The sequence below is a fragment of the Dermacentor variabilis genome, unplaced genomic scaffold, assembly GCF_050947875.1.
Source record: "Dermacentor variabilis isolate Ectoservices unplaced genomic scaffold, ASM5094787v1 scaffold_13, whole genome shotgun sequence".
Lineage (NCBI taxonomy): Eukaryota > Metazoa > Arthropoda > Arachnida > Ixodida > Ixodidae > Dermacentor > Dermacentor variabilis.
In genome coordinates this window covers 27021320-27043373 of record NW_027460291.1, presented here as the reverse complement: position 1 = coordinate 27043373, position 22054 = coordinate 27021320, and the positions used below count along the sequence as shown (strand labels likewise).

General features: G+C 46.8%; 17 non-coding genes across 17 annotated transcripts; all 17 read left to right on the top strand.

Moving 5' to 3' along the window:
- Positions 1-1998: 1998 nt before the first annotated feature.
- TRNAM-CAU (transfer RNA methionine (anticodon CAU)) lies at positions 1999-2070 on the top strand. Its single transcript has one exon. It is a non-coding gene; the product is annotated as a tRNA-Met (tRNA).
- A 198-nt stretch (positions 2071-2268) lies between these two features.
- TRNAM-CAU (transfer RNA methionine (anticodon CAU)) lies at positions 2269-2340 on the top strand. The gene has a single exon. It is a non-coding gene; the product is annotated as a tRNA-Met (tRNA).
- Positions 2341-2541: 201 nt separating this feature from the next.
- TRNAM-CAU (transfer RNA methionine (anticodon CAU)) lies at positions 2542-2613 on the top strand. Its single transcript has one exon. It is a non-coding gene; the product is annotated as a tRNA-Met (tRNA).
- A 202-nt stretch (positions 2614-2815) lies between these two features.
- TRNAM-CAU (transfer RNA methionine (anticodon CAU)) lies at positions 2816-2887 on the top strand. The gene has a single exon. It is a non-coding gene; the product is annotated as a tRNA-Met (tRNA).
- Positions 2888-7979: 5092 nt separating this feature from the next.
- TRNAM-CAU (transfer RNA methionine (anticodon CAU)) lies at positions 7980-8051 on the top strand. Its single transcript has one exon. It is a non-coding gene; the product is annotated as a tRNA-Met (tRNA).
- A 1814-nt stretch (positions 8052-9865) lies between these two features.
- On the top strand, positions 9866-9937 carry TRNAM-CAU (transfer RNA methionine (anticodon CAU)). Its single transcript has one exon. It is a non-coding gene; the product is annotated as a tRNA-Met (tRNA).
- A 6207-nt stretch (positions 9938-16144) lies between these two features.
- Positions 16145-16216, top strand: TRNAM-CAU (transfer RNA methionine (anticodon CAU)). The gene has a single exon. It is a non-coding gene; the product is annotated as a tRNA-Met (tRNA).
- A 193-nt stretch (positions 16217-16409) lies between these two features.
- Positions 16410-16481, top strand: TRNAM-CAU (transfer RNA methionine (anticodon CAU)). Its single transcript has one exon. It is a non-coding gene; the product is annotated as a tRNA-Met (tRNA).
- Positions 16482-19130: 2649 nt separating this feature from the next.
- Positions 19131-19202, top strand: TRNAM-CAU (transfer RNA methionine (anticodon CAU)). Its single transcript has one exon. It is a non-coding gene; the product is annotated as a tRNA-Met (tRNA).
- Positions 19203-19402: 200 nt separating this feature from the next.
- TRNAM-CAU (transfer RNA methionine (anticodon CAU)) lies at positions 19403-19474 on the top strand. The gene has a single exon. It is a non-coding gene; the product is annotated as a tRNA-Met (tRNA).
- Positions 19475-19674: 200 nt separating this feature from the next.
- On the top strand, positions 19675-19746 carry TRNAM-CAU (transfer RNA methionine (anticodon CAU)). Its single transcript has one exon. It is a non-coding gene; the product is annotated as a tRNA-Met (tRNA).
- Positions 19747-20215: 469 nt separating this feature from the next.
- TRNAM-CAU (transfer RNA methionine (anticodon CAU)) lies at positions 20216-20287 on the top strand. Its single transcript has one exon. It is a non-coding gene; the product is annotated as a tRNA-Met (tRNA).
- A 201-nt stretch (positions 20288-20488) lies between these two features.
- TRNAM-CAU (transfer RNA methionine (anticodon CAU)) lies at positions 20489-20560 on the top strand. The gene has a single exon. It is a non-coding gene; the product is annotated as a tRNA-Met (tRNA).
- Positions 20561-20761: 201 nt separating this feature from the next.
- TRNAM-CAU (transfer RNA methionine (anticodon CAU)) lies at positions 20762-20833 on the top strand. Its single transcript has one exon. It is a non-coding gene; the product is annotated as a tRNA-Met (tRNA).
- A 199-nt stretch (positions 20834-21032) lies between these two features.
- On the top strand, positions 21033-21104 carry TRNAM-CAU (transfer RNA methionine (anticodon CAU)). Its single transcript has one exon. It is a non-coding gene; the product is annotated as a tRNA-Met (tRNA).
- A 199-nt stretch (positions 21105-21303) lies between these two features.
- TRNAM-CAU (transfer RNA methionine (anticodon CAU)) lies at positions 21304-21375 on the top strand. The gene has a single exon. It is a non-coding gene; the product is annotated as a tRNA-Met (tRNA).
- Positions 21376-21848: 473 nt separating this feature from the next.
- TRNAM-CAU (transfer RNA methionine (anticodon CAU)) lies at positions 21849-21920 on the top strand. Its single transcript has one exon. It is a non-coding gene; the product is annotated as a tRNA-Met (tRNA).
- The last annotated feature ends 134 nt before the right edge of the window (positions 21921-22054 follow it).

Genomic DNA, 22054 nt, shown 5'->3' with positions numbered 1-22054 from the left:
GCCATAAAAAAGAAAAGACTACTCTCGTTTATTACAAATATAAACAAATTTGCATTACACGCTGGAGCAGCTGAGTGGCGCAGCGGAAGCGTGCTGGGCCCATCACCCAGAGGTCCGTGGATCGAAACCACGCTCTGCTACATATTTCCTTTATTTCATTTTGGTGCCATTTAACATAAAGAGCATATCAGCGCAGTAATTTGGTCTCTTATAGCCCTAATTGCCCTCCGAGAAATGCTCTCTTGTGCTCCGCGCTCGTGTTTCTCGCCATAAAAAAGAAAAGACTACTCTCGTTTATTACAAATATAAACAAATTTACATTACACGCTGGAACAGCAGAGTGGCGCAGCGGACTGGGGCAAATCGCTAGGCCTGTGGCACGGGGACTGGTTTTCTGCACCCGACTATTTCGCGAACGTGAACTGGGTGAAAACTCCGACCAGGTATCTGGGTGTTCCCCTCGACAGGTATAATAGCAGCGACGAATACTGGAGGAACCAAACCAAGGAACTGAAAGAAAAAGTAGACAAATGGAAAAGTACTAACCTGTCCATTTTTGCAAGAGCGACAATTTGTAACGTGTTTTTTATTACTAAGTTATATTACGTCTTGCAAACGCTGTATTGTTCTAGAGTAAATGTGCAAAGGCTGCACAGAGTGTTCGCAGTTTTCATCTGGGGATCAACATGGGAAAGGTGCAGCCGAACAAATTTGTTCAGAAGAGTGAAGGATGGGGGTGTGGGCCTGGCGCATCTTTTTGTTCGTCAAGTTGTAAACCGATTTTTGTTTTTTCGCGATGTTCGCGATCCTTTTCTGCGCGCCGTATGTCAGCTAAGGTTGAGTAACGCTTTGCCGGCACATGTTGTTAGCACGGCAAATTTGACTGGAACTCTGCGTGGTTATTTCAAGGAAGTTGTTGACAGTGTACGCTTCCTTTCTGTTCGTTTTACAAATGATTACCTTTGTGATGTGAAAAGGAAAACATTGTATAGAGATGTATGCGACATTGTTTTCCCAGTGCCCTTATACAGAGCCATATACAGTGGAGGGCCAGGACAGGATGTACTTAAAAGAGTAAAACAGATGCAGGTGCCACCAGGGGTAAAGACCTTCTTCTTTAAGCTACACACAGGAACGCTCTCCGTGAAGACGTTTCTGGAGGAACGGGGTTGTCTCGTACCTTGGGGGTCGCACTGCTTGATATGCAAGAAGCCCGAAAATATAGATCACGTTTTCCTACATTGCTGGGCGGCAGTTTTCTTCTGGGACGTCTTAAAGTGAACCCTGAAGAAAGAGCTGCCGGTGGAACCCCAAGGTATCAGGTATCTGGCCATTAAAGATGACGACGGGGTTCCCTATGACTTTGTTATGTTAAATGCTCTACACTGTATATGGCGGGCTCGTATGGCAGGGTACCATTGCGATCCTGATGCTAGGCCAGCTCGTGCTTACTTCAAGGAATGTATGTCGCGATTTATTGAAATCCATAAAATACAAGAATGTGTACCGGATTGGCTGTCGAGGCTAGAACCCCTGACAGCCATGAAGGAATTTTAGTACGACAAAGCCAGTCCAATATGGACAGACGGCTTTATTGTGTGGTTTCTTTCCTTACTCACCTTCCGTTTTTTTTTCCTCCTCCAACGGTTGGAATTTGTGATACACAAGTGTGTGCAAACTGTACCGTCTAAGTAATGTCGAAGACCGGCAATAAATAAAAAAAAAAAGCAGAGTGGCGCAGCGGAAGCGTGCTGGACCATTAACCCAGAGGTCCGTGGATCGAAACCACGCTCTGCTACATATTTCCTTTATTCCATTTTGGTGCCATTGAACATAAAGAGCATATCAGCGCAGTAATTTGGTCTCTTATAGCCCTAATTGCCCTCCGAGAAATGCTCTCTTGTGCTCCGCGCTCGTGTTTCTCGCCGTAAAAAAAAAAAAAAAAAGACTCCTCTCGTTTATTACAAATATAAATAAATTTACATTGCACGCTGGAGCAGCAGAGTGGCGCAGCGGAAGCGTGCTGGGCCCATAACCCAGAGGTCCGTGGATCGAAACCACGCTCTGCTACATATTTCCTTTATTCCATTTTGGTGCCATTGAACATAAAGAGCATATCAGCGCAGTAATTTGGTCTCTTATAGCCCTAATTGCCCTCCGAGAAATGCTCTCTTGTGCTCCGCGCTCGTGTTTCTCGCCGTAAAAAAAAAAAAAAAGACTCCTCTCGTTTATTACAAATATAAACGAATTTACATTGCACGCTGGAGCAGCAGAGTGGCGCAGCGGAAGCGTGCTGGGCCCATAACCCAGAGGTCCGTGGATCGAAACCACGCTCTGCTACATATTTCCTTTATTTCATTTTGGTGCCATTTAACATAAAGAGCATATCAGCGCAGTAATTTGGTCTCTTATAGCCCTAATTGCCCTCCGAGAAATGCTCTCTTGTGCTCCGCGCTCGTGTTTCTCGCCGTAAAAAAAAAAAAAAAAAAGACTCCTCTCGTTTATTACAAATATAAATAAATTTACATTGCACGCTGGAGCAGCAGAGTGGCGCAGCGGAAGCGTGCTGGGCCCATAACCCAGAGGTCCGTGGATCGAAACCACGCTCTGCTACGTATTTCCTTTATTTTAATTTGGTGCCATTTAACATAAAGAGCATATCAGCGCAGTAATTTGGTCTCTTATAGCCCTAATTGCCCTCCGAGAAATGCTCTCTTGTGCTCCGCGCTCGTGTTTCTCGCCGTAAAAAAAAAAAAAAAAAAAGACTCCTCTCGTTTATTACAAATATAGACAAATTTACATCGCACGCGGGAGCAGCAGAGTGGCGCAGCGGAAGCGTGCTGGGCCCATAACCCAGAGGTCCGTGGATCGAAACCACGCTCTGCTACGTATTTCCTTTATTTTATTTTGGTGCCATTTAACATAAAGAGCATATCAGCGCAGTAATTTGGTCTCTTATAGCCCTAATTGCCCTCCGAGAAATGCTCTCTTGTGCTCCGCGCTCGTGTTTCTCGCCATAAAAAAGAAAAGACTACTCTCGTTTATTACGAATATAAACAAATTTACATTACACGCTGGAGCAGCAGAGTGGCGCATCATTCTGCTTCCGGCAGCCGAGCTGAGCGATCAGCAGAATCATGGGCTCCAGTGGAGCAGCGACAGCGGCCACTTCTGGCCGCGGAACCAGGCTAAACGACGATAAGGATTATGCCTTTATTTTGCCGCAACTGCCTAAAGGTCAAGTAGTGATTAATACCGTCTTTTTGCACGGTGATGTACGTGCGAGACCGTACAAGGTGGAAGATTTCAGGGACGCCCTTCTGTCGACGGGCCTGCTGCCTAATGTGGCATGCATAGGGGCGTACCAGATCAATCACGTCTGGGCAGTGACCTTCAATGATGCGACTGCCACAAGAAGAATGCTGGACCTTAAGGAACTTCAAGTTAAGGGACGACGATGCGTCATCGTTGACCCGCAGGATCAGCAGGTGAAGCTAAGGCTTCACTGGCTGCTGTACGGCGTTGCCGACGAGGACGTTCGGACGGCATTCGCGGCGTTCGGCAAGGTGGAGGAGGTGAGCCGGGAGCGATGGCGCGTCGAAGGCATGGCAACGAAGACCTCAACCACCAGGACCGTCATTCTCAAATTGAGAAGCGGCATGAAAGTGGAGGACCTGCCACATCAGATACGCGTCGGCGGAGAGTTGGCCTTGGTCGTCGTGCCCGGTCGAGCGATGCAGTGCCTGCGCTGCCACGGCACGGGACACGTCCGCCGTGAGTGCAGAGTCCCCCGATGTACCTTATGTAGACGTTTCGGCCACGTCGACGATGACTGCGTAAGATCTTATGCCACCGTAACAGGTCCAGTAGCTAGTGACGTTGCGGCAGAGCACGTCATGGACGTGGCCGAAGCGGAGGACGCTGCTAAAGGAACGCTAGACAAGGTCTCGACAGCGACAGCAAGTGGGACGACGCCTTTGGGCGTGGTCAGCAAGGTGGCTGATACTACCGTGAAGCCGAGTGGGATGCTGCAGGTCGCGACCGCTGAGGTCCAGTCTACGCGGAGCAGTAGTGAGGACCCGCCCGACAACGATGCGACGGCAATGCAGCAGGAGGAGGCCGTCCTCGACTGCGACCGGACTTCGACTCTTGGAGCGCCAGTCAAGCGCCCCCATGACCAGACTAAGGACCGCAACGATGGTGCGACCGGCACCAGCGAAGGGCCGCCGACAAAGACACCTCTTGGGAGGCGCACGAGCTTGAAACCAAAGCCGAACGTCCCACCTGAGAGAAAGCCTGCGGACAAAGTGGCGCCCACAAACAACGCCGGGAAGCCGGGAGGTCCCGGAGGCGGCTAGCCGAGGGCTGGTCGTGAACGGTAAGCACCATGCTCCGGGCCTACTTTTTTCTTTAGCTCTACATGGCACAGATACCGTCCCTTAATATTGCCACTTTAAACGTGAGAGGGTTGGCGGCTAGTCGTAGGCGAAGTCAGGTGCTACGGTTGGTCACTGACCACGATATAGACGTACTAGCCGTCCAGGAGACTAAGGTTGACGGGGAGGAGGAGACCGGGAGCATGGTGCGCCGTTTCACGACCAGGTATTTTGCGGTGGTAAGCCATGCCTTAGGCACCGCTGGGGGGTGCATTCTTTTTGTGAAGAAACTGCCTGGACTGCACATTCAAAGTATTTTTTCTTGTCAGTCTGGAAGGCTTGTTTTTTGTGATATTATTTTGTGTGATGTTGAGTTCCGCGTCATATGTGTATATGCGCCGAATTCAGTAGACGAGCGCGCCCTTTTCTTTTCGAACCTTTCGCAGTATGTTCGATGTGATAAGCGCGTTATACTGCAAGGAGACTTTAATTGTGTAATGAGCGCTAGAGATAGAGCCAATAATGCTGGTGTGCGGGACAGAAGCAGTGAAATCTTATCAAAACTAATTGGTGAAAATGAACTCGAAGACGTTTTTGAGTGTCTGGACGGGGGGCGTGATGTGACTTTTACACGTTTTCAGGGCAGTAGCCATGCGCGATTGGACCGAATCTACATTTCGCTGGATACAGTTCGAAGATGCCACGGTTATTGTGTAGTACCCATATCGTTCTCAGATCATTGTCTCGTAAAATGTAATGTCGGTATAGGGAAAAGCAAACGTGCGTTTAATTGGGAGATCTGGAAAATGAATGCGTTGTTATTAAATGATGAATCTTTCGTAAAGGGAGTACGGGATGCTGTTAATGAAATACGCGAAGATGCAGCTGAAACAATAGCAGAAAAGTGGGAATGTTTTAAACAAAAGGTTAAAATGAAAGCCATAGAAAGGTCAAGTTGTCTTAAATTTGAGAGGGAATATAAAGAAAAGGGTTTGCGAACACTACTTCAGCAGCTGATAACGCTTGAGTGCAGAGAGCCTGGTCTGTACAAAGACCATGTGCGGAGCGTCAAGGAAAAGCTTGAACAGATCGACAAAGAACGTTACCAAGGCGCCATCGTGCAAGCAAGAGCAGATTCACTAGCGGCAGGGGAGACGCCCACTGAAAGGGCGCTCGGGTTAGAGAAGGCTCACGGACGACAAAACCATGTCGATAACCTTTTAATCAATGGAGCCGTTGTTGACGATAACGAGAGCATAGCCCACGCCTTCTTCCAGTACTACCAGTCGCTCTTTGCATTTCAGGAAGCGAATTTAGAGGGTTTCAAAGCAGACTTTCTGCATCGCATGCCGCGTTTGAGTGATGACGCTAAGGAGCGATTAGAAGGGAAAATAATGGAGAGGGAAGTCGAAAAGGCAATCGATGACTTGAACTTGGGCAAGTCACCGGGACCAGACGGACTCAGTGCGGCGTTATATAAGACATTTAAAAGAGAACTGGCCCCTATATTAGTAGGAGTATTTAATGATGCGTACGTGCAGAAATCATTGCCACCTTGTTTTGGGAAAGCGCACACCATTCTAATTCCGAAGAATGATAAATTAGATAAACTGAGATTAGTATCATCCTACAGGCCCATATCACTAACAAACATTGATTATAAGATATTTATGAAGATCTTAGCGACTAGACTTCAAGGCGTAATAAAGGAAATAGTCGCAGACCATCAAACATGTGGAATCAAAGGGCGGTCAATTTTTTTGAACATCCATAAGATGCGGTGTGTGCTCGAGTGCTGTGACGTCACCGGTGGCGGCGTTGCAGTTCTTCAGCTTGATCTTGAGAAAGCGTTCGATTGCGTCGCTCACGTTATTTTGTTCTCCATATTGGATCATGTTAATGTCGGTACCATCATCACTGAGGGTGTGGCCTTGGCGTACCAGAACTGCACTACAAGGTTAATTGTTAATAAGTCGCTGGGGGCCCCCATTAACATCATGCGTTCAGTGCGCCAAGGCTGTCCCCTCAGTCCTCTGTTATTTGCTATCTACATAGAAGCAATGTGTGTAGCGATCACCGCAAACAACAATATACGTGGTTTTAGACTAGCAGAAACCGAAGTGAAGCTGCTAGCGTATGCTGACGACGTTGCAGTGTGTTGCACAGACGAACCAAGTGTGACTGAAACAATTGCTGTAGTAAAACATTTCTGTGACGTCACGGGCAGCAGAGTCAATTGGGGCAAATCCCTCGGGCTGTGACACGGGGAGTGGTTTTCAGCACCGGAGTACTTCGCTAATGTCAAGTGGGTGAAAACTCCGACGAAGTATCTTGGTGTTCCCCTCGATAGGTACAAGAGCAGCGATGAGTACTGGAGGAACCAAACTAATGAAACGAAACAAAAAGTGGACAAATGGACAAGCACTAACCAGTCTATTTTTTCAAGGGCAACAATTTGTAATATGTTTTTTATAGCGAAGTTATATTATGTTATGCAAGTGCTGCATTGTTCTAGAGCAAATGTGCAAAGGCAGCACAGAGTGTTTGCGGTCTTCATCTGGAGTTCATCATGGGAGAGATGTAGCCGAACAAATTTGTTCAGAAGGGTGAAGGACGGGGGTGTGGGCTTGATGCATCTATTTGTTCGACAACTTGTCAACCGCTTTTTGTTTTTTCGAGATGTGCGAGATCTGTTTCTGCGCACCGTATGTCAGATCAGGTTGAGCGACGCATTGCCGACACATGTTGTTAGTACGGCAAGCATGACCGGAAAACTTCGAGGTTATTTTAAGGAAGTGGTCGACAGCGTGCGTTTCCTGTCAGTTCGTTTTTCAAATGATTATCTGTTTGAAGTTAAAAGGAAAAAACTGTATAATGATGTGTGCGACATTGTGTTCCCAGTGCCGTTATACAGAACCATATACAGTGGAGGGCCAGGACAAAACGTCCTTAAACGGGTGAAACGAATGCAGGTGCCACCGGGGGTTAAAACCTTCTTTTTTAAGCTCCACACAGGAACGCTCTCTGTGAAAACGTTTGTGGAAGAACGAGGCTGTCTTGTGCCGTGGGGATCCCACTGCTTGATCTGTCAGAAGCCGGAGACCATTGATCACGTTTTCTTGCATTGCTGGGCGGCTGTTTTCCTTTGGGACGTGCTAAAGCGAACGCTGAAAAAGGAATTACCGGTGGACCCCCAAGGGATCAGGTATCTGCCAATTAAAGATGAAGACGGAGTACCGTATGATCTTATTATGCTGAACGCCCTCCACTCTATATGGCGAGCTCGCATGGCCGGGTACCATTGCGACGTCGACGCTCGGCCAGCGCGTATGTATTTCAGAGAGTGTATGTCCTTATTTATTGAAATGCAGAAAATGCAAAAGTGTGTACCGGATTGGCTGTCGAGGCTCGAACCTCTGACAGTCATGAAGGAATTTTAATTTGACAACGTCAGTCCTATGCGGATAGACGGCTTTGTAGCGCTTTTTTTTGTTTCTCGCCTTCGTTTTCTCTTGCAAGAGCCTTGCATTTGTGTCATGAGTGTGAAATTCATATGTACGATGTTATATTGAAAACCGGTAATAAATAAATAAGAAAAAAAGCAGCAGTGTGGCGCAGCGGAAGCGTGCTGGGCCCATAACCCAGAGGTCCGTGGATCGAAACCACGCTCTGCTACATATTTCCTTTATTTCATTTCTGTGCCATTTAACATAAAGAGCATATCAGCGCAGTAATTTGGTCTCTTATAGCCCTAATTGCCCTCCGAGAAATGCTCTCTTGTGCTCCGCGCTCGTGTTTCTCGCCATAAAAAAAAAAAAAAGACTCCTCTCGTTTATTACAAATATAAACAAATTTACATTGCACGCTGGAGCAGCAGAGTGGCGCAGCGGAAGCGTGCTGGGCGCATAACCCAGAGGTCCTTGGATCGAAACCACGCTCTGCTACATATTTCCTTTATTTCATTTTGGTGCCATTTAACATAAAGAGCATAGCAGCGCAGTAATTTGGTCTCTTATAGCCCTAATTGCCCTCCGAGAAATGCTCTCTTGTGCTCCGCGCTCGTGTTTCTCGCCGTAAAAAAAAAAAAAAGACTCCTCTCGTTTATTACAAATATAAACAAATTTACATTGCACGCTGGAGCAGCAGAGTGGCGCAGCGGAAGCGTGCTGGGCGCATAACCCAGAGGTCCTTGGATCGAAACCACGCTCTGCTACATATTTCCTTTATTTCATTTTGGTGCCATTTAACATAAAGAGCATAGCAGCGCAGTAATTTGGTCTCTTATAGCCCTAATTGCCCTCCGAGAAATGCTCTCTTGTGCTCCGCGCTCGTGTTTCTCGCCATAAAAAAAAAAAAAAAGACTCCTCTCGTTTATTACAAATATAAACAAATTTACATTGCACGCTGGAGCAGCAGAGTGGCGCAGCGGAAGCGTGCTGGGCGCATAACCCAGAGGTCCTTGGATCGAAACCACGCTCTGCTACATATTTCCTTTATTTCATTTTGGTGCCATTTAACATAAAGAGCATAGCAGCGCAGTAATTTGGTCTCTTATAGCCCTAATTGCCCTCCGAGAAATGCTCTCTTGTGCTCCGCGCTCGTGTTTCTCGCCATAAAAAAAAAAAAAGACTCCTCTCGTTTATTACAAATATAAACAAATTTACATTGCACGCTGGAGCAGCAGAGTGGCGCAGCGGAAGCGTGCTGGGCCCATAACCCAGAGGTCCTTGGATCGAAACCACGCTCTGCTACATATTTCCTTTATTTCATTTTGGTGCCATTTAACATAAAGAGCATATCAGCGCAGTAATTTGGTCTCTTATAGCCCTAATTGCCCTCCGAGAAATACTCTCTTGTGCTCCGCGCTCGTGTTTCTCGCCATAAAAAAAAAAAAAAGACTCCTCTCGTTTATTACAAATATAAACAAATTTACATTGCACGCTGGAGCAGCAGAGTGGCGCAGCGGAAGCGTGCTGGGCCCATAACCCAGAGGTCCTTGGATCGAAACCACGCTCTGCTACATATTTCCTTTATTTCATTTTGGTGCCATTTAACATAAAGAGCATATCAGCGCAGTAATTTGGTCTCTTATAGCCCTAATTGCCCTCCGAGAAATGCTCTCTTGTGCTCCGCGCTCGTGTTTCTCGCCGTAAAAAAAAAAAAAAAGACTCCTCTCGTTTATTACAAATATAAACAAATTTACATTGCACGCTGGAGCAGCAGAGTGGCGCAGCGGAAGCGTGCTGGGCCCATAACCCAGAGGTCCTTGGATCGAAACCACGCTCTGCTACATATTTCCTTTATTTCATTTTGGTGCCATTTAACATAAAGAGCATATCAGCGCAGTAATTTGGTCTCTTATAGCCCTAATTGCCCTCCGAGAAATGCTCTCTTGTGCTCCGCGCTCGTGTTTCTCGCCGTAAAAAAAAAAAAAAAAGACTCCTCTCGTTTATTACAAATATAAACAAATTTACATTGCACGCTGGAGCAGCAGAGTGGCGCAGCGGAAGCGTGCTGGGCCCATAACCCAGAGGTCCGTGGATCGAAACCACGCTCTGCTACATATTTCCTTTATTTCATTTTGGTGCCATTTAACATAAAGAGCATATCAGCGCAGTAATTTGGTCTCTTATAGCCCTAATTGCCCACCGAGAAATGCTCTCTTGTGCTCCGCGCTCGTGTTTCTCGCCGTAAAAAAAAAGAAAGACTCCTCTCGTTTATTACAAATATAAACAAATTTACATTGCACGCTGGAGCAGCAGAGTGGAGCAGCGGAAGCGTGCTGGGCCCATAACCCAGAGGTCCGTGGATCGAAACCACGCTCTGCTACATATTTCCTTTATTTCATTTTGGTGCCATTTAACATAAAGAGCATATCAGCGCAGTAATTTGGTCTCTTATAGCCCTAATTGCCCACCGAGAAATGCTCTCTTGTGCTCCGCGCTCGTGTTTCTCGCCGTAAAAAAAAAGAAAGACTCCTCTCGTTTATTACAAATATAAACAAATTTACATTGCACGCTGGAGCAGCAGAGTGGAGCAGCGGAAGCGTGCTGGGCCCATAACCCAGAGGTCCTTGGATCGAGACCACGCTCTGCTACATATTTCCTTTATTTCATTTTGGTGCCATTTAACATAAAGAGCATATCAGCGCAGTAATTTGGTCTCTTATAGCCCTAATTGCCCTCCGAGAAATGCTCTCTTGTGCTCCGTGCTCGTGTTTCTCGCCGTAAAAAAAAAAAAAAAGACTCCTCTCGTTTATTACAAATATAAACAAATTTACATTGCACGCTGGAGCAGCAGAGTGGCACAGCGGAAGCGTGCTGGGCCCATAACCCAGAGGTCCGTGGATCGAAACCACGCTCTGCTACATATTTCCTTTATTTCATTTTGGTGCCATTTAACATAAAGAGCATATCAGCGCAGTAATTTGGTCTCTTATAGCCCTAATTGCCCTCCGAGAAATGCTCTCTTTTGCTCCGCGCTCGTGTTTCTCGCCGTAAAAAAAAAGAAAGACTCCTCTCGTTTATTACATATATAAACAAATTTACATTGCACGCTGCAGCAGCAGAGTGGCGCAGCGGTCATTCTGCTTCCGGCAGCCGAGCTGAGCGGTCAGCAGAATCATGGGCTCCAGTGGAGCAGCGACAGCGGCTACTTTTGGCCGCGGAAACAGGCGGAGTGACGATAAGGAATATGCCTTTATTTTGCCGCAACTGCCTAAAGGACAAGTGGTGATTAACACCGTATTTTTGCACGGTGATGTTCGCGCCAGACCTTACAAGGTCGAGGATTTTAGAGACGCCCTACTGCCGACGGGACTCTTGCCTGACGTGGTATGCATAGGGGCGTACCAGATCAACCACGTCTGGGCAGTGACCCTCAGCGACGCGACTGCCACAAGAAGGATGCTGGACCTTAAGGAACTACAAGTTAAGGGACGACGGTGCGTCATCGTTGACCCGCAGGACCAGCAAGTGAAGATTAGGCGTCACTGGTTGCTGTACGGCGTTGCCGACGAGGACGTCCGGACGGCGTTCGCGGCTTTCGGCAAGGTGGAGGAGGTGAGCCGTGAGCGGTGGCGCGTGGACGGCATGGGGACCAAGACCTCAACGACCAGGACCGTCCTCCTCAAACTGAAGGGCAGCGTGAAGGTTGAGGACCTTCCTCATCAAATCCGCGTCGGCGGTGAGTTGGCCTTGGTCGTCGTTGCCGGTCGACCGATGCAGTGCCTGCGCTGTCACGGCACGGGACACGTCCGCCGAGAGTGCAGAGTCCCCCGCTGTTCCCGGTGCAGACTTTTCGGCCACGTTGACGCGGACTGCGTGAAGTCTTATGCCGCTGTGACAGGCTCACCAGCTATTGACGTGGCGGCAGAGCACGTGATGGACGTGGCCGAGGCGGAGGATGCGGCTAAAGGAACCGGTGACACGGTCTCGACAGCTACAACTAGTGGGTCGACGACTCTGGAAGTGGACGGAAAGGCGGCTGAGGCTACCCAGAAACCGAGTAAGGCGGAACAGGTCGCTACGACTGAGGGGCAGGCGACGGGAAGCGTCAGTGAAGACGCACCTGACGACGCGACCGCAATGCAACAGGACGAGGGCGTCACCGACGACGACCGTACTGGGGCTCTTGCTGCCTCCGTCAAGCGCACCCACGACCAGACGAAGGACCGCGAGGATCGGGCACCCAGCACCAGTGAGGGACCACCGACGAAGACGCCTCATGGGAGGCGGATGGGCTACAAGCCAAAGCCCAATGTACCGCCTGAAAGGAAGCCTGCCGACAAAGCGGCCACGTCTAAGGACACCAACAAACCGGGAGGTCCCGGAGGCGGCTAGCCGAGGGCTAGTCGTGAGCGGTAAGCACCATGCTCCCGGCCTACTTTACTTTTCTTTTAGATCAAGATGGCTCAAATACCGTCCCTGAGGATTGCCACATTAAACGTGAGAGGGCTGGCGGCTACTCGTAGGCAAAGTCAGGTCCTACGTTTGGTCACTGACCACGACATAGACGTACTAGCCGTCCAGGAAACTAAGGTTGAAGGAGAGGAGGAGACCGGGAGCATGGTGCGACGTTTCACGACTAGGTATTTTGCGGTGGTTAGCCATGCTGTAGGCATGGCTGGAGGGTGCGTTCTTCTTGTGAAGAAGCTGCCTGGACTGCAGATTCAGAGCTTTTTTTCGTGTCAGTCAGGAAGGATTGTTCTTTGTGATATTGTTATGGGTGATTCAGAGTTTCGCATCATATGCGTATATGCGCCGAATTCAGTAAATGAGCGCGTCCGTTTTTTTTTCGAACCTTTCACGATATGTTTGTTGTAATATGCGCGTGATGATGTTAGGGGACTTTAATTGTGTGTTGAGTGCTGGAGACCGAGTCAATAATGCAGGTGTGCGTGACCGAAGCAGTGAAGTGTTATCAAATTTAATTAATGAAAATGAACTCGATGATGTTTATGAATGTCTGGAAGGGGGGCGTCAAGTGACTTTTACACGTTTTCAGGGCAGCAGCCATGCGCGTTTGGACCGAATGTACATTTCATTGGATATGATTCCAAGATGCCACGGTTACTGTGTAGTACCAGTGTCGTTTTCAGATCACTGCCTTGTGAAATGTAACGTAGGTATAATGAAAAAGCGACATGCATTTAAGTGGGATATGTGGAAACTGAATGCCTTGTTACTAAATGACCAGCCCTTTTTACAGGTAGTACGGGATGCGATTAATGAAGTGCAATGTGATGCTGCGGGAACAATCGTCGAGAAGTGGGAATGTTTTAAAGAAAAGATTAAAATGAAAGCAATAGAAAGATCTAGTTGTAAAAAATTCGAGAAGGAAATGAAAGAAAAGGGTTTCAGAACACTGCTTGGGCAGCTGCTAACGCTTGAGTGCAAAGAGCCTGGTGCGTACAAAGACGATGTGCGAAACGTCAAAGAAAAACTTGAACTGTTTGACAAGGAACGCTATCAAGGAGCCATCGTGCGAGCACGAGCGGATGCACTAGCGGCAGGGGAGACGCCCACTAAAAGGGCGCTGGGTCTTGAGAAGGCGTATGGACGAAGAAACCATGTCGAGCAGATTTTAGTGAATGGGAATGTCGTTGAAGACAGTGATGGCATTCAGCGCGCCTTCTTTGAGTACTATCACTCGCTCTTCGCATTTCAGGAAGCGAATGTTGAGGGTTTTAAAGCAGGTTTTCTGCATCGCATGCCACGTTTGAGCGATGACGTAAAAAAGCGATTAGAGGAAAAAATAAGGGAGAGAGAAGTCGAAAAGGCAATCGACGATTTGAACTTGGGTAAATCACCGGGACCTGATGGACTCAGCGCGGGTCTATATAAAGCTTTTAAAAGAGAGCTGGCGCCTTTGCTTGCGCATGTATTTAATGACGCATACGAAAAGAAATCATTACCACCTTCCTTTGGAAAAACGCACACCATTCTAATACCGAAGAGCGATCAAATAGACAAACTGAGATTTGTGTCATCCTACAGACCGATTTCACTAACAAACGTCGATTATAAAATATTTATGAAGGTATTAGCTAGCAGGCTTCAAGGCGTCATCAAGGAAATAGTCGCAGACCATCAAACTTGTGGCATCAAAGGGCGATCTATTTTTTCAAACATCCATAAGATGCGATGTGTGCTCGAGTGCTGTGACGTCATCGGTGGCCGTGTTGCAGTACTTCAGCTCGACCTAGAGAAAGCGTTCGATTGTGTCGCTCACGTTATTTTGTTTGCCATCTTAGATCATGTTAATGTCGGTTCCATCATCACTGAGGGCGTGGCCTTGGCGTACCAGAACTGTACAACAAGATTAATTGTTAACAAGTGTCTGGGGGCCCCCATTAACATCAGGCGTTCAGTGCGCCAAGGCTGCCCCCTCAGTCCGCTATTATTGGCTATCTACGTTGAAGCAATGTGTGTAGCAATTAATGAAAATGACGGAATACGTGGTTTCAGATTGGCAGCGACCGAAGTGAAGTTGCTCGCATATGCAGATGACATTGCAGTGTGTTGCACTGACAAACCAAGTGTAACGGAAACCATATCTGTAGTACAACATTTCTGCGCCGTAACGGGTAGCAGAGTAAACTGGGGCAAATCGCTAGGCCTGTGGCACGGGGACTGGTTTTCTGCACCCGACAATTTCGCGAACGTGAACTGGGTGAAAACTCCGACCAGGTATCTGGGTGTTCCCCTCGACAGGTATAATAGCAGCGACGAATGCTGGAGGAACCAAACCAAGGAACTGAAAGAAAAAGTAGACAAATGGAAAAGTACTAACCTGTCCATTTTTGCAAGAGCGACAATTGGTAACGTGTTTTTTATTACTAAGTTATATTACGTCTTGCAAACGCTGTATTGTTCTAGAGTAAATGTGCAAAGGCTGCACAGAGTGTTCGCAGTTTTCATCTGGGGATCAACATGGGAAAGGTGCAGCCGAACAAATTTGTTCAGAAGAGTGAAGGATGGGGGTGTGGGCCTGGCGCATCTTTTTGTTCGTCAAGTTGTAAACCGATTTTTGTTTTTTCGCGATGTTCGCGATCCTTTTCTGCGCGCCGTATGTCAGCTAAGGTTGAGTAACGCTTTGCCGGCACATGTTGTTAGCACGGCAAATTTGACTGGAACTCTGCGTGGTTATTTCAAGGAAGTTGTTGACAGTGTACGCTTCCTTTCTGTTCGTTTTACAAATGATTACCTTTGTGATGTGAAAAGGAAAACATTGTATAGAGATGTATGCGACATTGTTTTCCCAGTGCCCTTATACAGAGCCATATACAGTGGAGGGCCAGGACAGGATGTACTTAAAAGAGTAAAACAGATGCAGGTGCCACCAGGGGTAAAGACCTTCTTCTTTAAGCTACACACAGGAACGCTCTCCGTGAGGACGTTTCTGGAGGAACGGGGTTGTCTCGTACCTTGGGGGTCGCACAGCTTGATATGCAAGAAGCCCGAAAATATAGATCACGTTTTCCTACATTGCTGGGCGGCAGTTTTCTTCTGGGACGTCTTAAAGTGAACCCTGAAGAAAGAGCTGCCGGTGGACCCCCAAGGTATCAGGTATCTGGCCATTAAAGATGACGACGGGGTTCCCTATGACTTTGTTATGTTAAATGCTCTACACTGTATATGGCGGGCTCGTATGGCAGGGTACCATTGCGATCCTGATGCTAGGCCAGCTCGTGCTTACTTCAAGGAATGTATGTCGCGATTTATTGAAATCCATAAAATACAAGAATGTGTACCGGATTGGCTGTCGAGGCTAGAACCCCTGACAGCCATGAAGGAATTTTAGTATGACAAAGCCGGTCCAATATGGACAGACGGCTTTATTGTGCGGTTTCTTTCCTTACGCACCTTCCGTTTTTTTTTTCCTCCTCCAACGGTTGGAATTTGTGATACACAAGTGTGTGCTAACTGTACCGTCTGAGTAATGTCGAATACCGGCAATAAAAAAAAAAAAAAAAAAAAAAAAAGCAGCAGAGTGGCGCAGCGAAAGCGTGCCGGGCCCATAACCCAGAGGTCCGTGGATCGAAACCACGCTCTGTCTCATATTTCCTTTATTTTATTTTGGTGCCATTTAACATAAAGAGCATATCAGCGCAGTAATTTGGTCTCTTAAAGCCCTAATTGCCCTCCGAGAAATGCTCTCTTGTGCTCCGCGCTCGTGTTTCTCGCCGTAAAAAAAAAAAAAAAAAAAAAAAAAAGACTCCTCTCGTTTACTACAAATATAAACAAATTTACATTGCACGCTGGAGCAGCAGAGTGGCGTAGCGGAAGCGTGCTGGGCCCATAACCCAGAGGTCCGTGGATCGAAACCACGCTCTGCTACATATTTCCTTTATTTTATTTTGGTGCCATTTAAGATAAAGAGCATATCAGCGCAGTAATTTGGTCTCTTAAAGCCCTAATTGCCCTCCGAGAAATGCTCACTGTGCTCCGCGCTCGTGTTTCTCGCCATAAAAAAGAAAAGACTACTCTCGTTTATTACAAATATAAACAAATTTACATTGCACGCTGGAGCAGCAGAGTGGCGCAGCGGAAGCGTGCTGGGCCCATAACCCAGAGGTCCGTGGATCGAAACCACGCTCTGCTACATATTTCCTTTATTTCATTTTGATGCCATTTAACATAAAGAGCATATCAGCGCAGTAATTTGGTCTCTTATAGCCCTAATTGCCCTCCGAGAAATGCTCTCTTGTGCTCCGCGCTCGCGTTTCTCGCCGTAAAAAAAAAAAAAGAAAGACTCCTCTCGTTTATTACAAATATAAACAAATTTACATTGCACGCTGGAGCAGCAGAGTGGCGCAGCGGAAGCGTGCTGGGCCCATTACCCAGAGGTCCGTGGATCGAAACCACGCTCTGCTACATATTTCCTTTATTTCATTTTGATGCCATTTAACATAAAGAGCATATCAGCGCAGTAATTTGGTCTCTTATAGCCCTAATTGCCCTCCGAGAAATGCTCTCTTGTGCTCCGCGCTCGTGTTTCTCGCCGTAAAAAAAAAAAAAAGAAAGACTCCTCTCGTTTATTACAAATATAAACAAATTTACATTGCACGCTGGAGCAGCAGAGTGGCGCAGCGGAAGCGTGCTGGGCCCATTACCCAGAGGTCCGTGGATCGAAACCACGCTCTGCTACATATTTCCTTTATTTCATTTTGGTGCCATTTAACATAAAGAGCATATCAGCGCAGTAATTTGGTCTCTTATAGCCCTAATTGCCCTCCGAGAAATGCTCTCTTGTGCTCCGCGCTCGCGTTTCTCGCCGTAAAAAAAAAAAAAAAGAAAGACTCCTCTCGTTTATTACAAATATAAACAAATTTACATTGCACGCTGGAGCAGCAGAGTGGCGCAGCGGAAGCGTGCTGGGCCCATTACCCAGAGGTCCGTGGATCGAAACCACGCTCTGCTACATATTTCCTGTATTTCATTTTGGTGCCATTTAACATAAAGAGCATATCAGCGCAGTAATTTGGTCTCTTATAGCCCTAATTGCCCTCCGAGAAATGCTCTCTTGTGCTCCGCGCTCGTGTTTCTCGCCGTAAAAAAAAAAAAAGAAAGACTCCTCTCGTTTATTACAAATATAAACAAATTTACATTGCACGCTGGAGCAGCAGAGTGGCGCAGCGGAAGCGTGCTGGGCCCATTACCCAGAGGTCCGTGGATCGAAACCACGCTCTGCTACATATTTCCTTTATTTCATTTTGGTGCCATTTAACATAAAGAGCATATCAGCGCAGTAATTTGGTCTCTTATAGCCCTAATTGCCCTCCGAGAAATGCTCTCTTGTGCTCCGCGCTCGCGTTTCTCGCCGTAAAAAAAAAAAAAGAAAGACTCCTCTCGTTTATTACAAATATAAACAAATTTACATTGCACGCTGGAGCAGCAGAGTGGCGCAGCGGAAGCGTGCTGGGCCCATTACCCAGAGGTCCGTGGATCGAAACCACGCTCTGCTACATATTTCCTTTATTTCATTTTGGTGCCATTTAACATAAAGAGCATATCAGCGCAGTAATTTGGTCTCTTATAGCCCTAATTGCCCTCCGAGAAATGCTCTCTTGTGCTCCGCGCTCGTGTTTCTCGCCGTAAAAAAAAAAAAAGAAAGACTCCTCTCGTTTATTACAAATATAAACAAATTTACATTGCACGCTGGAGCAGCAGAGTGGCGCAGCGGAAGCGTGCTGGGCCCATTACCCAGAGGTCCGTGGATCGAAACCACGCTCTGCTACATATTTCCTTTATTTCATTTTGGTGCCATTTAACATAAAGAGCATATCAGCGCAGTAATTTGGTCTCTTATAGCCCTAATTGCCCTCCGAGAAATGCTCTCTTGTGCTCCGCGCTCGCGTTTCTCGCCGTAAAAAAAAAAAAAGAAAGACTCCTCTCGTTTATTACAAATATAAACAAATTTACATTGCACGCTGGAGCAGCAGAGTGGCGCAGCGGAAGCGTGCTGGGCCCATTACCCAGAGGTCCGTGGATCGAAACCACGCTCTGCTACATATTTCCTTTATTTCATTTTGGTGCCATTTAACATAAAGAGCATATCAGCGCAGTAATTTGGTCTCTTATAGCCCTAATTGCCCTCCGAGAAATGCTCTCTTGTGCTCCGCGCTCGTGTTTCTCGCCGTAAAAAAAAAAAAAGAAAGACTCCTCTCGTTTATTACAAATATAAACAAATTTACATTGCACGCTGGAGCAGCAGAGTGGCGCAGCGGAAGCGTGCTGGGCCCATTACCCAGAGGTCCGTGGATCGAAACCACGCTCTGCTACATATTTCCTTTATTTCATTTTGGTGCCATTTAACATAAAGAGCATATCAGCGCAGTAATTTGGTCTCTTATAGCCCTAATTGCCCTCCGAGAAATGCTCTCTTGTGCTCCGCGCTCGTGTTTCTCGCCGTAAAAAAAAAAAAAAAAAGACTCCTCTCGTTTATTACAAATATAAACAAATTTACATTGCACGCTGGAGCAGCAGAGTGGCGCAGCGGAAGCGTGCTGGGCCCATTACCCAGAGGTCCGTGGATCGAAACCACGCTCTGCTACATATTTCCTTTATTTCATTTTGGTGCCATTTAACATAAAGAGCATATCAGCGCAGTAATTTGGTCTCTTATAGCCCTAATTGCCCTCCGAGAAATGCTCTCTTGTGCTCCGCGCTCGCGTTTCTTGCCGTAAAAAAAAAAAGAAAGACTCCTCTCGTTTATTACAAATATAAACAAATTTACATTGCACGCTGGAGCAGCAGAGTGGCGCAGCGGAAGCGTGCTGGGCCCATAACCCAGAGGTCCGTGGATCGAAACCACGCTCTGCTACATATTTCCTTTATTTGATTTTGATGCCATTTAACATAAAGAGCATATCAGCGCAGTAATTTGTTCTCTTATAGCCCTAATTGCCCTCCGAGAAATGCTCTCTTGTGCTCCGCGCTCGCGTTTCTTGCCGTAAAAAAAAAAAAAGAAAGACTCCTCTCGTTTATTACAAATATAAACAAATTTACATTGCACGCTGGAGCAGCAGAGTGGCGCAGCGGAAGCGTGCTGGGCCCATAACCCAGAGGTCCGTGGATCGAAACCACGCTCTGCTACATATTTCCTTTATTTTATTTTGGTGCCATTTAACATAAAGAGCATATCAGCGAAGTAATTTGGTCTCTTATAGCCCTAATTGCCCTCCGAGAAATGCTCTCTTGTGCTCCGCGCTCGCGTTTCTTGCCGTAAAAAAAAAAAAAGAAAGACTCCTCTCGTTTATTACAAATATAAACAAATTTACATTGCACGCTGGAGCAGCAGAGTGGCGCAGCGGAAGCGTGCTGGGCCCATAACCCAGAGGTCCGTGGATCGAAACCACGCTCTGCTACATATTTCCTTTATTTTATTTTGGTGCCATTTAACATAAAGAGCATATCAGCGAAGTAATTTGGTCTCTTATAGCCCTAATTGCCCTCCGAGAAATGCTCTCTTGTGCTCCGCGCTCGTGTTTCTCGCCGTAAAAAAAAAAAAAAAGACTCCTCTCGTTTATTACAAATATAAACAAATTTACATTGCACGCTGGAGCAGCAGAGTGGCGCAGCGGAAGCGTGCTGGGCCCATTACCCAGAGGTCCGTGGATCGAAACCACGCTCTGCTACATATTTCCTTTATTTCATTTTGGTGCCATTTAACATAAAGAGCATATCAGCGCAGTAATTTGGTCTCTTATAGCCCTAATTGCCCTCCGAGAAATGCTCTCTTGTGCTCCGCGCTCGCGTTTCTTGCCGTAAAAAAAAAAAAGAAAGACTCCTCTCGTTTATTACAAATATAAACAAATTTACATTGCACGCTGGAGCAGCAGAGTGGCGCAGCGGAAGCGTGCTGGGCCCATAACCCAGAGGTCCGTGGATCGAAACCACGCTCTGCTACATATTTCCTTTATTTGATTTTGATGCCATTTAACATAAAGAGCATATCAGCGCAGTAATTTGTTCTCTTATAGCCCTAATTGCCCTCCGAGAAATGCTCTCTTGTGCTCCGCGCTCGCGTTTCTTGCCGTAAAAAAAAAAAAAAGAAAGACTCCTCTCGTTTATTACAAATATAAACAAATTTACATTGCACGCTGGAGCAGCAGAGTGGCGCAGCGGAAGCGTGCTGGGCCCATAACCCAGAGGTCCGTGGATCGAAACCACGCTCTGCTACATATTTCCTTTATTTCATTTTGGTGCCATTTAACATAAAGAGCATATCAGCGCAGTAATTTGGTCTCTTATAGCCCTAATTGCCCTCCGAGAAATGCTCTCTTGTGCTCCGCGCTCGTGTTTCTCGCCGTAAAAAAAAAAAAAAGAAAGACTCCTCTCGTTTATTACAAATATAAACAAATTTACATTGCACGCTGGAGCAGCAGAGTGGCGCAGCGGAAGCGTGCTGGGCCCATAACCCAGAGGTCCGTGGATCGAAACCACGCTCTGCTACATATTTCCTTTATTTCATTTTGGTGCCATTTAACATAAAGAGCATATCAGCGCAGTAATTTGGTCTCTTATAGCCCTAATTGCCCTCCGAGAAATGCTCTCTTGTGCTCCGCGCTCGTGTTTCTCGCCGTAAAAAAAAAAAAAAAAGACTCCTCTCGTTTATTACAAATATAAACAAATTTACATTGCACGCTGGAGCAGCAGAGTGGCGCAGCGGAAGCGTGCTGGGCCCATAACCCAGAGGTCCGTGGATCGAAACCACGCTCTGCTACATATTTCCTTTATTTGATTTTGATGCCATTTAACATAAAGAGCATATCAGCGCAGTAATTTGTTCTCTTATAGCCCTAATTGCCCTCCGAGAAATGCTCTCTTGTGCTCCGCGCTCGCGTTTCTCGCCGCAAAAAAAAAAAAGAAAGACTCCTCTCGTTTATTACAAATATAAACAAATTTACATTGCACGCTGGAGCAGCAGAGTGGCGCAGCGGAAGCGTGCTGGGCCCATAACCCAGAGGTCCGTGGATCGAAACCACGCTCTGCTACATATTTCCTTTATTTCATTTTGATGCCATTTAACATAAAGAGCATATCAGCGCAGTAATTTGGTCTCTTATAGCCCTAATTGCCCTCCGAGAAATGCTCTCCTGTGCTCCGCGCTCGTGTTTCTCGCCGTAAACAAAAAAAAAAAAGACTCCTCTCGTTTATTACAAATATAAACAAATTTACATTGCACGCTGGAGCAGCAGAGGGGCGCAGCGGAAGCGTGCTGGGCCCATAACCCAGAGGTCCGTGGATCGAAACCACGCTCTGCTACATATTTCCTTTATTTCATTTTGGTGCCATTTAACATAAAGAGCATATCAGCGCAGTAATTTGGTCTCTTATAGCCCTAATTGCCCTCCGAGAAATGCTCTCTTGTGCTCCGCGCTCGTGTTTCTCGCCGTAAAAAAAAAAAAAAAAAAAGACTCCTCTCGTTTATTACAAATATAAACAAATTTACATTGCACGCTGGAGCAGCAGAGTGGCGCAGTGGAAGCGTGCTGGGCCCATAACCCAGAGGTCCGTGGATCGAAACCACGCTCTGCTACATATTTCCTTTATTTTATTTTGGTGCCATTTAACATAAAGAGCATATCGGCGCAGTAATTTGGTCTCTTATAGCCCTAATTGCCCTCCGAGAAATGCTCTCTTGTGCCCCGCGCTCGTGTTTCTCGCCGTAAA